This window comes from Neofelis nebulosa, chromosome 10 (assembly GCF_028018385.1).
Source record: "Neofelis nebulosa isolate mNeoNeb1 chromosome 10, mNeoNeb1.pri, whole genome shotgun sequence".
Classification (NCBI taxonomy): domain Eukaryota; kingdom Metazoa; phylum Chordata; class Mammalia; order Carnivora; family Felidae; genus Neofelis; species Neofelis nebulosa.
Genome location: NC_080791.1, coordinates 35,870,743 through 35,883,236, shown reverse-complemented (window position 1 = coordinate 35,883,236; position 12,494 = coordinate 35,870,743).

The window sequence follows — 12,494 nt, the reverse complement described above, 5'->3', positions numbered from 1 at the left end:
TTTTCCATTCTGACTCTAAATATAATGGGTTATTATCTCCATTGACAGAGAAAGGCACTGATCACATTTTCACTCAAGATCATGCAGTTAGTAGGTAATAAAATTGGGATTTGGATATAAGACTGTATAACCTTGGGATTCTCCTCCAGTTGTAGACTGTCCTGGCTTTGCCCATACTTAAATACGAAGGATTTTATTCCAAAGATATTTATATTTTCATTATAACTTGCATAATAATTAAGAAAAAAGGATGCTTAGCTCTGAATAATTTTGGAGTTTTAAATGTGAATATGGCTTAAATAAATATTAGTTCAGTTAAACAATGTCAAAAATGCTAACAAACACATTTTTCCCAAGGATGAAGTGAATTAAATAAAAATGATAATGGTGTTGTCATATCATAAATGCAAAGATTAAAGAGGAAAAATAATTCTGAATTTTTATCATAAAACAGAATATAAAAGAGTGTGTCATAAATAAATTTCAAAATGTATTCATTTCTAAAGTAGATAAAAGCAGAAAGATATCATACTGAAAATTTTTAAAACTACTGAAGCATATCTTAGCAATTTCCAAGATAATATCCTTGGATAGTGAAAAAAATCTTAAATACTCTAATGATAATCATAGGAAAACAATTAAATTAAATATTAATATAGTCAAGTAGGACATTCTGATTATTCTAGTAAGAAATGTAAATTTTAATAACTCAGAAAATGGATGAAATATAATGACACATTCTAACATTCTTTGGGTAAGTATATTTCTATTCTCAAAGAAAAAGTCATTTTCAATTCAACAGGTAGAATTAAAGGACTATTTTGAAAGTTCAAAATTCCTAAGCCAGAAGTAATTCATTCAAGATCAGAATGGCTATCAAATTCAGTGAGATTAGGAAAAATGCTCAAGTACTAGTAACTCTTGCTTTCAGCTCACTTTGTATTTCAAATATGGACTCTTGATTCTTCCTATAATATTTAACTGAACAATAAAAATAAGCTTGTCCTGAGACGTCTTAAATGAAGTTTGTACTCAACATATGGGCTTCCTTCCCAAGAAAAGAGAAAAGGAAGGAAATCCTTCTTAGGAAGCAGTGTGGGCTAAAGAAAAACAGATAAAACTTAAGCAGCTTTACAGTGTCTGGCTCTTCAATATGTCACAGTGGGTGAGAGTTCTTTCTTAGAAGATGCTCTCCATCTACTTGACTGAAACCTGTCAAAAGAAACAACAAAAGGCATCTATTAATCCCTTCCACAATTTAGTGGATGAAGCCATCCATCCTGCTGGGAGTAGAATAAAGCTTGAATCTCAAACATTACTAGTAGCTTATCTCTCATGGAACAATCTGAAAGAAAGTCTGAAAAAAAGCTCCAGGTTTTCAGAGTGGTTATATATTCTAGAGTTGTATCTGTGAGCTGTTCATAGCATGCAAGTTGAAATACTAGGATTCAATAAGATATAACCAAATTCAAAAGGTAACTTTGGGTTGCATGAAGTCTTTGCTTATCTTAACTTACTCTGAAATGAAACCATCATTATATGCTAACTGAAGAAGAAAATGTAATATTTTCTCTTTGTTCCAGTGTCTGTTGTTGATGATAATTAATACAGAAAAATAGATAATATGGTATGTTAATTGCTCCCCTATCAATTGAAATAGTAATGAAATTAAACTGTCCTGAGATAACCCAGATGAAGTTCACGTTAAACCCATGGGTTTCTTTTTAAAGAGCACTCAGAAAAAAGTACTCCCTATAAAGCAACTCCAAAGTGCAATGATGGATAGAGCTAGGTCTGGTTACAGCTCTGCCACTTAATCACCGTGTGATTGTGCCCAAGTTATAAAACATTTCAGAGTTTCTGTTTTTTTCTGTGCAACATATTAGTAATGACTTATGATTTGCAGTGTTGTTGAGAGGATAGTGCATAATGTATATAATCTACTTAGCTCAATGATAGATAAATGGTATGTAGTTAATAAATGGCAAATGCATGATTAGGCAAGTTTTATTATGAGGCTATAGTTCATTCAGTTCCTTCAGTCTCTGAGCAGCTGTTATATCTTGGCATTAACTAGGCTTAGAAGCAAGATCCCTGTTGCTATGATAGACTTCAGGAGAAAGTGGGGTATTCTATGTGGTTATGCTTTCTTCTTTGAAATAGAATATTGCTGTACTTTTAGTCACAACAAATTCAACTGACAGTGCACTATAACCATAAAGTTTATTATAAATTTTACATTGAAGAGGGTGGATATATAGGATAATTCTATGAAAACAGAAATAATCCTTTTGTGAAATGTGACTATATTTAATGACTACAGTGAGCAACAGAAATAAAATATCAGTGGAGAGGAGGGAGAGTGTCTTAAGAGCAGAGCTGCTGGAGGTACGCACTTGATTTCAATCAGCCTTTGCTGCTATCTCTATGATGTTGAGGAAATTACTTAACCTCTCTGTGCCTCTTTTCCGTTATATTTAGCGCATTTATTTTAGGTTTGTTGTGCTTATTAAATTAGTTTCACACAGAACACAGTGTCTGGCACAAGGTAAATGTTGTATTTCTGTTTGTTAAGTGAATCTACTTGAAAGAAAATGGTGATTTGCCAGTCTTGAAAATTCTTATACTCTGACATACAATTAATATACAGTGTCATATTACTCTCAAGGAATTTTTTTTTACTTTATATTCAGATTTTTTGTTTTTTATTGAAGTATAGTTGCCACAAAATGTTAAATTAGTTTCAGATGTACAACATTAGTGATTCAAAAAGTCTATACATTATGCTATTCTCACCACAACTGTAGCTATCATCTGTCATCATAAAACAGTATTGCAATACCATTGACTGTGTTCCCTAGCCTGAACCTATTATTCCCATGACTTATTCATTCATAACTGGAAGTGTGTATCTCCCACTCCCTTTCACCAACTTTAAAAAGGAAAAAGACAAATTTTAATGGGGTATGTTGTAAATAAAAGGAATGATTTTTTCTTTTTTTTTTTTTTCTCCTGTTCTTGATGAGTTTGTTTTCGAATGGCAAAGGGGATGCTTGAGAAAAACAATCTTAGGAATAAAAACAATCCAGAAAGGATTTGATTCAGAGAATAAGATATCCTGTGCAGTTATAAATAAATATATTTCATTGAAATATTACATGTCCCATGTTTTTAAAAGTACTATAAAGGTTATAGTACAAGATGTAGTTCATTTTCTAGTTCCACATTTTACTAATCACTATTCACAGGGGGAAAAAAAAAACACTTTCTCCTTTAAAAAAAATCCTAACATTGAAATCAAATCTACACCAATATCTTTGCAGACATGATCTATTCACTTTCTGCTCTGTATGTTGTGTTTACAGCACTATTTCACTACCACTCCAATTTCCCACTGTGCCCAATTCACTAGAAAAACACATTCATAGTCTCCTTTAAATTAGTTTGTACAGACTGGTTATAGTTTAATGGTATGCATTGATTTTGTTTTGGAGATAATAAACAGAAAATCACAATAAAATTGCTTTTAACTTAGCTGCAAAGATATAGAAGGTATTGCTCATCTGGATGACCAATATCTGGAATAGCATCTTACATATTACATGGATATTTCCTTTTAGAAGTAAATAGCAAGAAACCCCTTCCATAAGATAAAATGAATTATTTATACCATCACATCTTCCTTTTATTCCAGGCTTATGAGAATCCTACGGCCGAATGAAACATTCAATCATACAAACACATACAAACTCATATATAGTGAGTTTCCTTGAATACTTTTTTGAGAAGTGAGGAGCTATAAATAAATGGAATAACAGTAACCAATAATAGATGTATAAAGGTGAAATCTAAATTTTCACACCTAGTTTATTCTGTCTTGTGTTATACCTACTTTATATTATATCTTACTTCTTTTCCATAGTTTGGGCTATTTTGGTACAGAAATCATGCGTTAATCATTGTTCTTACCATGGTGCCTGCATTACATAAAGTTAATTTTCCATAAATATTTACTGAAGTGACATACACAATTTTTTCCCTAGAGTTCCCCAAATAACAAACTTTGTATATTCAGTTATTCTGAGTATAAATCATTTTGTAATCATCTTTCTATAGGAAATGTCCAATCATCAGCACCATTCTCAATAGTTGCAACCTTATTGTGACAGAAAAAAAGCAAGTTATGGTATTAAAAGGTTAACTGATTTAAGAAATAGCCTGAGTCCATTCTCTGCAAATTTACACTTTGTATGCATAGGAGTGATATGTTATTTAAAGAAACCTTTGAATTTTTAGAAATCACTGCCCTGGATTTCAGTTCCAGTTCCAGAGATCCCAAGCTTGTATCTATCATCAACAGAAGCCCAGTGTATCTAAATCTTTGTGTGGTTCTGACTGAAAGAGAATTGCTTTCAAGACATTTTTCTACAATTCAGTAGCTACCAAAAGATTCCACTACCCAGCAGGAAATGATGGCCTTCAGAGTTATAAGCCCCTTCAAATGACTGTAACAAGAGTTCTAAAGGGTTTTTCTCACTGTGTTACTATGCACTGTGTCTCATTAGGCTACCTACAGTGCAGTAGTTACAGAAAGACTTGACAGATCTAAAATGTCACTACAATCACTTTTACCAAGTGCTGTCACCCATGCTTAGTCTGCTTTTAGTTTTGTGGAAGGAAACGTAGAAAGGCCATAAAGGTCTTTCTTAATGGGAACAAGCAATTTGGTCTAAGCTCTAAAATAAGGACCTTTGTTAAACTCTGTGAGCATCTTGACAGAAATTCACCCTGGTGAACACTGTATTTATTAAGATAAAGGTCATCCTATCTCCATGCATCCAACTGCTTGATAGTACACATGAAATATATCCATTTATCTAGTTCTTTCTTTGTGTATATACATATATATAAACATAAGAACATATATAAATATATATGTGTATATATATGTGTATATATATGATACATATATATCATATGATATATGATCATATATGTATCATATATATAAGAATGGACATAGCCACTCAGCAACATGTATTTTTATAATTTACTTAATTTCTTGTGTGATTTATTGGATTTGATTAGCCAGAATAGCATCACTATTTTTCTTGCTTGAGTTGGAAATGAATTGAAAGATAAGCAGGTGTATCAAGGTATCAGGCAGGTGGAAAACAGAATAGTAATGTTGAGATCCGTGCTATGAATGTGTGGACTAGTCAGCATTCTGATGCTAAATCCCAGAATCAAATTAGAAGCTGCTCCTATTTCACTTAGATTAAAAGAAAGAAGATGGGTAAAGATTTAGGGGAAAAGGAACACAATTGTCTGCTGAACCTCACCAAGGTCTTTGTCTTCACCTAAGTTAAATTCTTGGGGTGTCTGGGTGTCTCAGTCAATTAAGCATCTGACTTTTGGTTTCAGCTCAGGTCATGATTTCACAGTTCGTGAGTATGAGCCCCACATTGGGCTCTGTGCTGACAGTGTGGAATCTGCTTGGGATTCTCTCTCTCACTCTCACTCTCACTCCCTCTCTATTCTTGCCTGCTTGTGCTCTCTCTCTCTCTCTCTCTCTCTCTCTCTGTCTTTCTCAAATAAATAATAAAAAAACTTAAAAAAATACATTAACATAAATTCTGTGGTTAAGGATTGGGCCAGTCAAACTGATTAGCAGAGAAGGCTATATAAGAGTTTAGAACTAGAATTCTATTAATCATTTACTCCTCAAAATATTTATTTCCCTGAAATGTCATATGGGTAAACTTGTTTTAAGAATTAAGAACAGTAGCGGGGCATCTGGATAGCTCCATCAGCCAGCTGTGCATCTGACTATTGATTTCAGCTCAGGTCATGATCCCAGGGTCATGGGATCAAGCCCCATGTCGGGCTCTGTGCTGAGCCTGGGGCTTGCATAAGGTTCTCTCCCTCTCTCTCTGCCCCTTCCCTGCTCACATGTGTGTTCTCTCAAAAAAAAATTAATAACACTAGCTATGGCAAAGATAACTGATTACCGCTTATTCTGTTTATATCATAAAGGCACTTGGATAACATTTTTATTTTACTTTTTTGTTGATACAGTTGCTTTCTCTTACTTTAATGTAAGCACCTGGTGATCAAAGACTCCAACTTACTAATAGCTTGTCTACATGGTGTTTGGCACAAGCAGGTGAGATAACATGATGAATAAATATCTGAGTGAAAAAATGAACTTACAAATTTTAAATATTCTGTGCTTTATTTTGGAAGCTACCAATTTTGTGAAGGACTTTTCTTGATGTATAGTCAAAATTAATTATTTTCTTTCTCATGTGACCATATCTCTCTCAATGCCAAAAAGTAGTTTAGAGATCAAGAGTTTTGACTTCAGATAAATTACATGAGTTCCAAATCTTGGCTCTACACCATACTGTCTGTGTAAATTTGGCCATACATCCAACTTTCCTTTGACGTACTTTTTGATTTGTAATATGGAGATAACATTCATTCTTATATCTCATACTTTGTAATATTTAATAAAAATTAAATGAACCAATGTCGATTGATTGATAGATAGAAGTAATTAGAAAAGTAGCACATAATAAATAATTTAGAGTGCTGGATAAAATGATTATTATATTTCTGTAGTATTACATATTTATTTCCAATAACTGGAATGTTGATCTAATATAAACATGTTTCAATGTTATTTGAATTCCTATTCCTAGCATCTAACAACTAGTAAATGAAAATTAAAGGAAATAGGAAATAAAAGATATTTGGAAATGAATCTTAACTCAGATGTCTTTGAATATCCTATTCTGTTTCATTTCCTTGTTGCTTTCACCCTCTTCTGACACTGATTTGCAAAATTTCTCTATGAAAAAGAGTACATGCCTTAATATAAGCTGGTAATTTTTGTTTTATGTACATTACTTTCTCTTTATGTCTTAACTGAATATAACCTTTTGAAATTTCCTAAGCTATGCCAGTGAAATCCTAGTAGCCTAGAGTTTCTTTTACTTCCTGTCCCTACACCATTTAATACTATTTACTAGTTGATCTACAATGCTTTATTTGTCTGGAGTACTTCTCCATGCACCAACCCACCCCTCCTGCAGTTGGGATGTGATGTTGGATTGAGGAGGACACCCATAATGACCTGTACTTAACTCAATTCCAACCCTGTTTTCTTTGCCTACCATTTCTGGGAATACTTCAATGTTCCTTACTCTATGTTCCCACTAGCTTTTGCAAAATTCAGAAATATCTTAGGTGCGTAATGAGTATATTTTATATAAAAGAACAAGAATGAGATGAGAACAAGAATTTGCATGATTTAAGCAGTGATTCCTGAAGTTATCTTTATCCATGAACATTGCTGCTTACACCTATAATGACTTGCTAATGTTAAGTTTACCAGGAGATGAGGGCTTTCTGACAGATCAAATATTCAGTGGGTTCTAACAAAAGATCTCCAGAGGAACCTTGAGAGAGAAAGGAGGAGAAAAAGCTTAATTTGCTGCATGAATGGGAGGAGACTTTGATTTCCTAAAGGTGGAAAGCAGTTACTATAATTTCTTCTTTATAAATAAATGTTGCTTTTATTGTCAAGAATATTTTTTTTTCTATTTTGTAATAGTATTGCTGAATATTTATTGGACTTTGAAAGATAATTCTGCTTTTGCTATTTTTAATCAGCATATATTGTACATGGATGATTCCCAAACCACACTTCCAAATAAAAGAACTTTTAATTAAGAAAATTAACAAGGCAATGATAAGTTACTTCAGGGTAAAAAGTATTATGAGTTTTTAAAAAGTAGTAAAACCTCAAACTCACCATTTCAGTTTAGGGATCTAGGAGTCAACATTAGAAATAAAACTCTTTGTGATGATTTATGTTGAGAAATGAAACCTAGTTAGTAAATTCAAATGAATTCATGTATAAAAGGGAATTATCTCTGATGAAAACAGAGACAATATTTTGGAATCTAGAAAAAAAAAGTTTCAAAAAACAAAAATTATCAACAAAAATAATAAAATAGTGCTTTTTTTCAGAATGACTTTTTTTCAAATGCAGAATGGAAAAAAACTACAAAACAGATAAATAAATATCATAGATCAGAAGAAAATATTTTTGGTATCTAACCTGCCTAAAAAAGACTAATAAAATTATAATCCTCCAGTCAGCAGACACAATGGTTTTCTTTTATGTAGATAAAAGAAAAAATTAAAAGCAGACTGAATAACATGTAAAATACATTGAAAAATATAGGCTCAGAAAATACAGCCTTTCTTGTTATTTTTTATATTGTCAATTTAATCGAGGATCAATAAATGAATTTTTCTCAACTACAAAACTAAACTAAATAATTTAATAATCATAGTGGAGTCATTTTTTAAAGTTTATTTTAATTATTTTTTTGAAAGAGAGAGAGAGTGTGTGTGCATGCATAAGCAGGGGAGGGGAGAGAGAGAGAGAGAGAGAGAGAGAGAGAGAGAGAGAGAGAGAATCCCAAGTGGCTCCATGCTGTTAGCATGGATCCCAACTTGGGGCTTGATCTCATGAACCATGAGAACATGACCTGAGTCACAATAAAAAGTTGGATGCTTAACAGATGGAGCAATCCAGGCACCCCATGGTATCATTTAAAATGGATTTCTATAATGGGTTCAAAAGATCTGAGATTAAAACCATTTGCATAATAAAACTATATATTTTTATATTTAGATATAGTTTATTCTATTTGAGGACCAAACTGCAGTAGGTTGTATTTTTTTACCTTGGGAAAAAAATTACATTTTAGCTTGGGAGAAAGATATTCAATAGCTGGGTAAAGCATACAGTAGTCAAAAGCTAATGTAATTATTTCTTTAACAACAAAATCAGAGGGTTTTTTTTTTCTTTATTGGGTATATGTGAAAAAGGTTTACAAAATGTGCAAAAAGCCTGGCTTTGAGCCATAAATTGGAATGACTTTTTTTTCCATTACAAAATACCTGAAGTTATCTAACTTGCATTATTCCTCATATATGTCAATATATAAAGTATCAACATTGAATCATAGATATATAGTACAGGGACACTATATAATTCTCACTTTATATAAATAAGAGAGAATACCACCAAAGTTTGATTCAGATGTCAAGATTGATGACTCCACACACAGCAGGAAGATATGAAAAGGTTTTACTTCCATAATTGAGGTTTTTTTTTTTTTTCTGGGGAGAACAAAGCAGTCCTCCAAAGCACATCTGAAAAGTCTTGAGAAAGAAGAGTAGCTTGTGATTTTTATTGTGGTTATATTGGGGTTAGGATGACATAGGCTGGAGTTTACATGATTTGGTGTATCTGGTTATAGTGTCCCACTGTATGGAGAAAACTCAACTTCAGTAGGAGAAAACCAACCAATGAAGAGAAAATTAAGTTGAATGAAAATAGTTGTTAGGGAGAAGGACAGAGGACTATTGGTATTTAAATATGCAAAGTTAAATGTTGAAATCAAGTTTCCATTTCTTCACTTTGTGAAATGGCTCTCATCCACTAAACTTTGTAGGCATGTTCATATTTAATACAAATCTGAAGTGAGCTGTTTGCAGCACAAAATAATCTATCATGCTTTCTCTGTTTACCTAATGTGTCTTATGATTAAAACAATAAATTTGGGTCAACAAATATGAATGAAAAGGCATGAACTTACTATTCTCTTACTCTTCAAATCTTAAAAAACAAAACTAAATTAATAAAAAGGCACCTTTTATTTTTTTATTGCTTTCAAATAGTAGGTGTTTTCATATCAAATTCTTTCTTTCTTTCTTTTTTCTATTGCAAGGTATTTCTATGTTTACCATGCACTTTATTTGAAACTTCATAGCAAGCTTTCTGAAGAATGACATTTTGAATCATTCCTTATGAACACATAAAATTATGTAATTAAGAGGAACTAACATTTTAAATATTTTTTTGAGAGAGAGAGTGGTAAGAGGAGCAGAGAGAGAGGGAGAGAGAGTCTCAAGCAGTCTCCATACTCAGCACAGAGCCCAACGCAGAGCTTGCTCCCACAGCCATGAGATCATGACTGAGAGGAAATCAAGAGTTGGATGCTTAACCGACTGAGCCCCAAGAGGCACTAACATTTTATATGTATTTCAAGAAAGCTGATTATATTAAAATTCAAAAATTGAGAGAATTTTAGATTTGTATTTTGTACTTTTGGTGTATCTCCAGTCTAGGAAGCATATATCAAGAATTTCTTGAAGATACAAATAAAAGTTTAGGAAAGAACTACTAGAATTGTCTAGAGTTATTAGTTTTTCTAAGAGAAAAGAAATATGGAAAACAAGGGCAAATACACATTAAACGTGGCCATATATTCAGCCAAAAAAAAAAAAGTGACTACATAATTATCTAAAATATAATTCCAAGTAAAAGTGGCAAATATTGAGAATCAATTTTATCAATAATTATGTCAGCATGTAGTAAAATATTTAGATTTATGAATTTCACTGGACACTTAGGGAGTATTATATTTATTTCCAGTAAAAAAATTTGAAATAATTTTTAGCACAAATTTAGGATATGCAAGTACATCAAGTTAAATTACAGAGATTAAACAAAGTAAATAATGCATGTTTCTACATATTGAAAAATTGGACCAGATTAATGCGAATAAAAAATGTGTACTTAGAAAAAACATTTTAAATTATTACTATAATAGGAAGATTTGGGGGGTACCTGGGTGGCTCAGTCAGTTCAGTGTCCGACTCTTGACTTCAGCTCAGGTCATGATCTCAAGGTACATGAGACAGAGTTCTGCACCAAGTTCCATGCTGTGATTGGGATTCTCTCTCTCTCTCTCTCTCTCTCTCTCTCTCTCTCTCTCTCTCCTTCTCTCTTTGCCTCTCCTCCCAACTTGCATGCGCATGCTCTCTCTCTCTGTCTTTCAAAATAAATAAATGAACTTAAAAAAGCAAAATGGGAAAATTTTGCTTTTGTTTGTAAGTGAAAGATAAAATGAGTAAAAAAGAAAAATGAGGTATTATAACACAAGATTCTATTATAAAATGAGAATAGCTGTTTTACAATTTTACAATATTTTAATTAAAGATCTAGTTAATGAATAGATCCATTAAACTAAATTTTATGTTTTCTTTAACGCTTCTCCTCCAAAATTAATTGTCAGTGTCCTGCAGGCACTTGGATTCTTTTCTATGTTTAAAGTATGCACAGGTTTTGATACAATGAAATAAGAGCAAGCTCATAATTTTCACCGACTCCTCTTATCATCAAATTCTTGCCATCTAGCTCCTGAAAGTAATGAATGAATGAAAATGCCAGGCTTAGAAGATGTGACTCAGTAAAATGATCACTGGGTAAGATCTAAGAACCCAATAGACCAACTGTATGCTGAATTTGGGGCCCCGACTCCATTTACTATCTAACTTCAATTTTTCTCACACAAACAACTGAACCATGGGAGGTGTTAGGATTTGGGTGTCAATATCAAATCAGACCCTTCATCCAACTGTCTTCAAATTGCCTTATTATCATCATTTCTCAATGTAGAGTTGTGCAAGTTAAGAAGTGTGAGCAGGGCCAATTGTATGGGCATGTGACCTGCACAGTTACACAAAGCCTACGATCAGAGGGTCTTGCCCTTGGTTTTATGTTCTGCTGTTACTGTCTTAATATTCTTAATAATGTTGGAACACTGTTTCCCTCACATTTATTTAACAGTGGGTCCCACAAATTCCATATTCAGTTTTGTCTGTTGGTCTCTTTAAGGTAGGGCTCGATGAATAAAACTGTGTATACTTGCCATCATGTAGCAGGGACTGATGTATTCCTAGAACCTGGTTATTCAATCAATCAACCAACAGATTCAGTATCTGAAAACTGGAAAAAAAATCCTGAATTTTTATTATCTTATCTTATCTTATCTCACAAGCAAATTTCTGATGCTGTGTTAACTATTGTATCCTGTAGGTTTGTCTATGAAACATAATCCTGTAGTGGATATTCTGATCTTTTGGAAGGTCTTAGCCTGGGTACTCCAAGAAACAACACCAAGACCAAATTAAACATGCAGGTATTTTATTATGGAAAATGCTTCTGTGAAACAAAATGGGGATGGAGTTTTAGAAGGTAGGGTGCTGACGGTACAGATGCAAATCTGACCCCGAGGAAGGAAAGAAAATAAAGTTGGATAGACATGCCCTTCACTGTTATGCAGTTAGAAGAGATTGGCAAGACTGTGTGGTATCTTCAAGCCAAAGTCAGTCATTAGAACAGTCATATGTCTTTCATGAATGGGCCTTCCTCTGTATCACATCCAGTCATTGGCTACCACAATCTGTGGCAAGTACAACCTTTGTGTAAACATGGAGATGGATTTCAAAGTGTAGCAGCTGTGATACTATATAATCCCCACAGTTTGAGGTATGTTAAAAATTCTCATGGAAATCTCTGTCAAATTTTTATACAAGGCATACCTTCTCTGCACAATTTCCAGAAT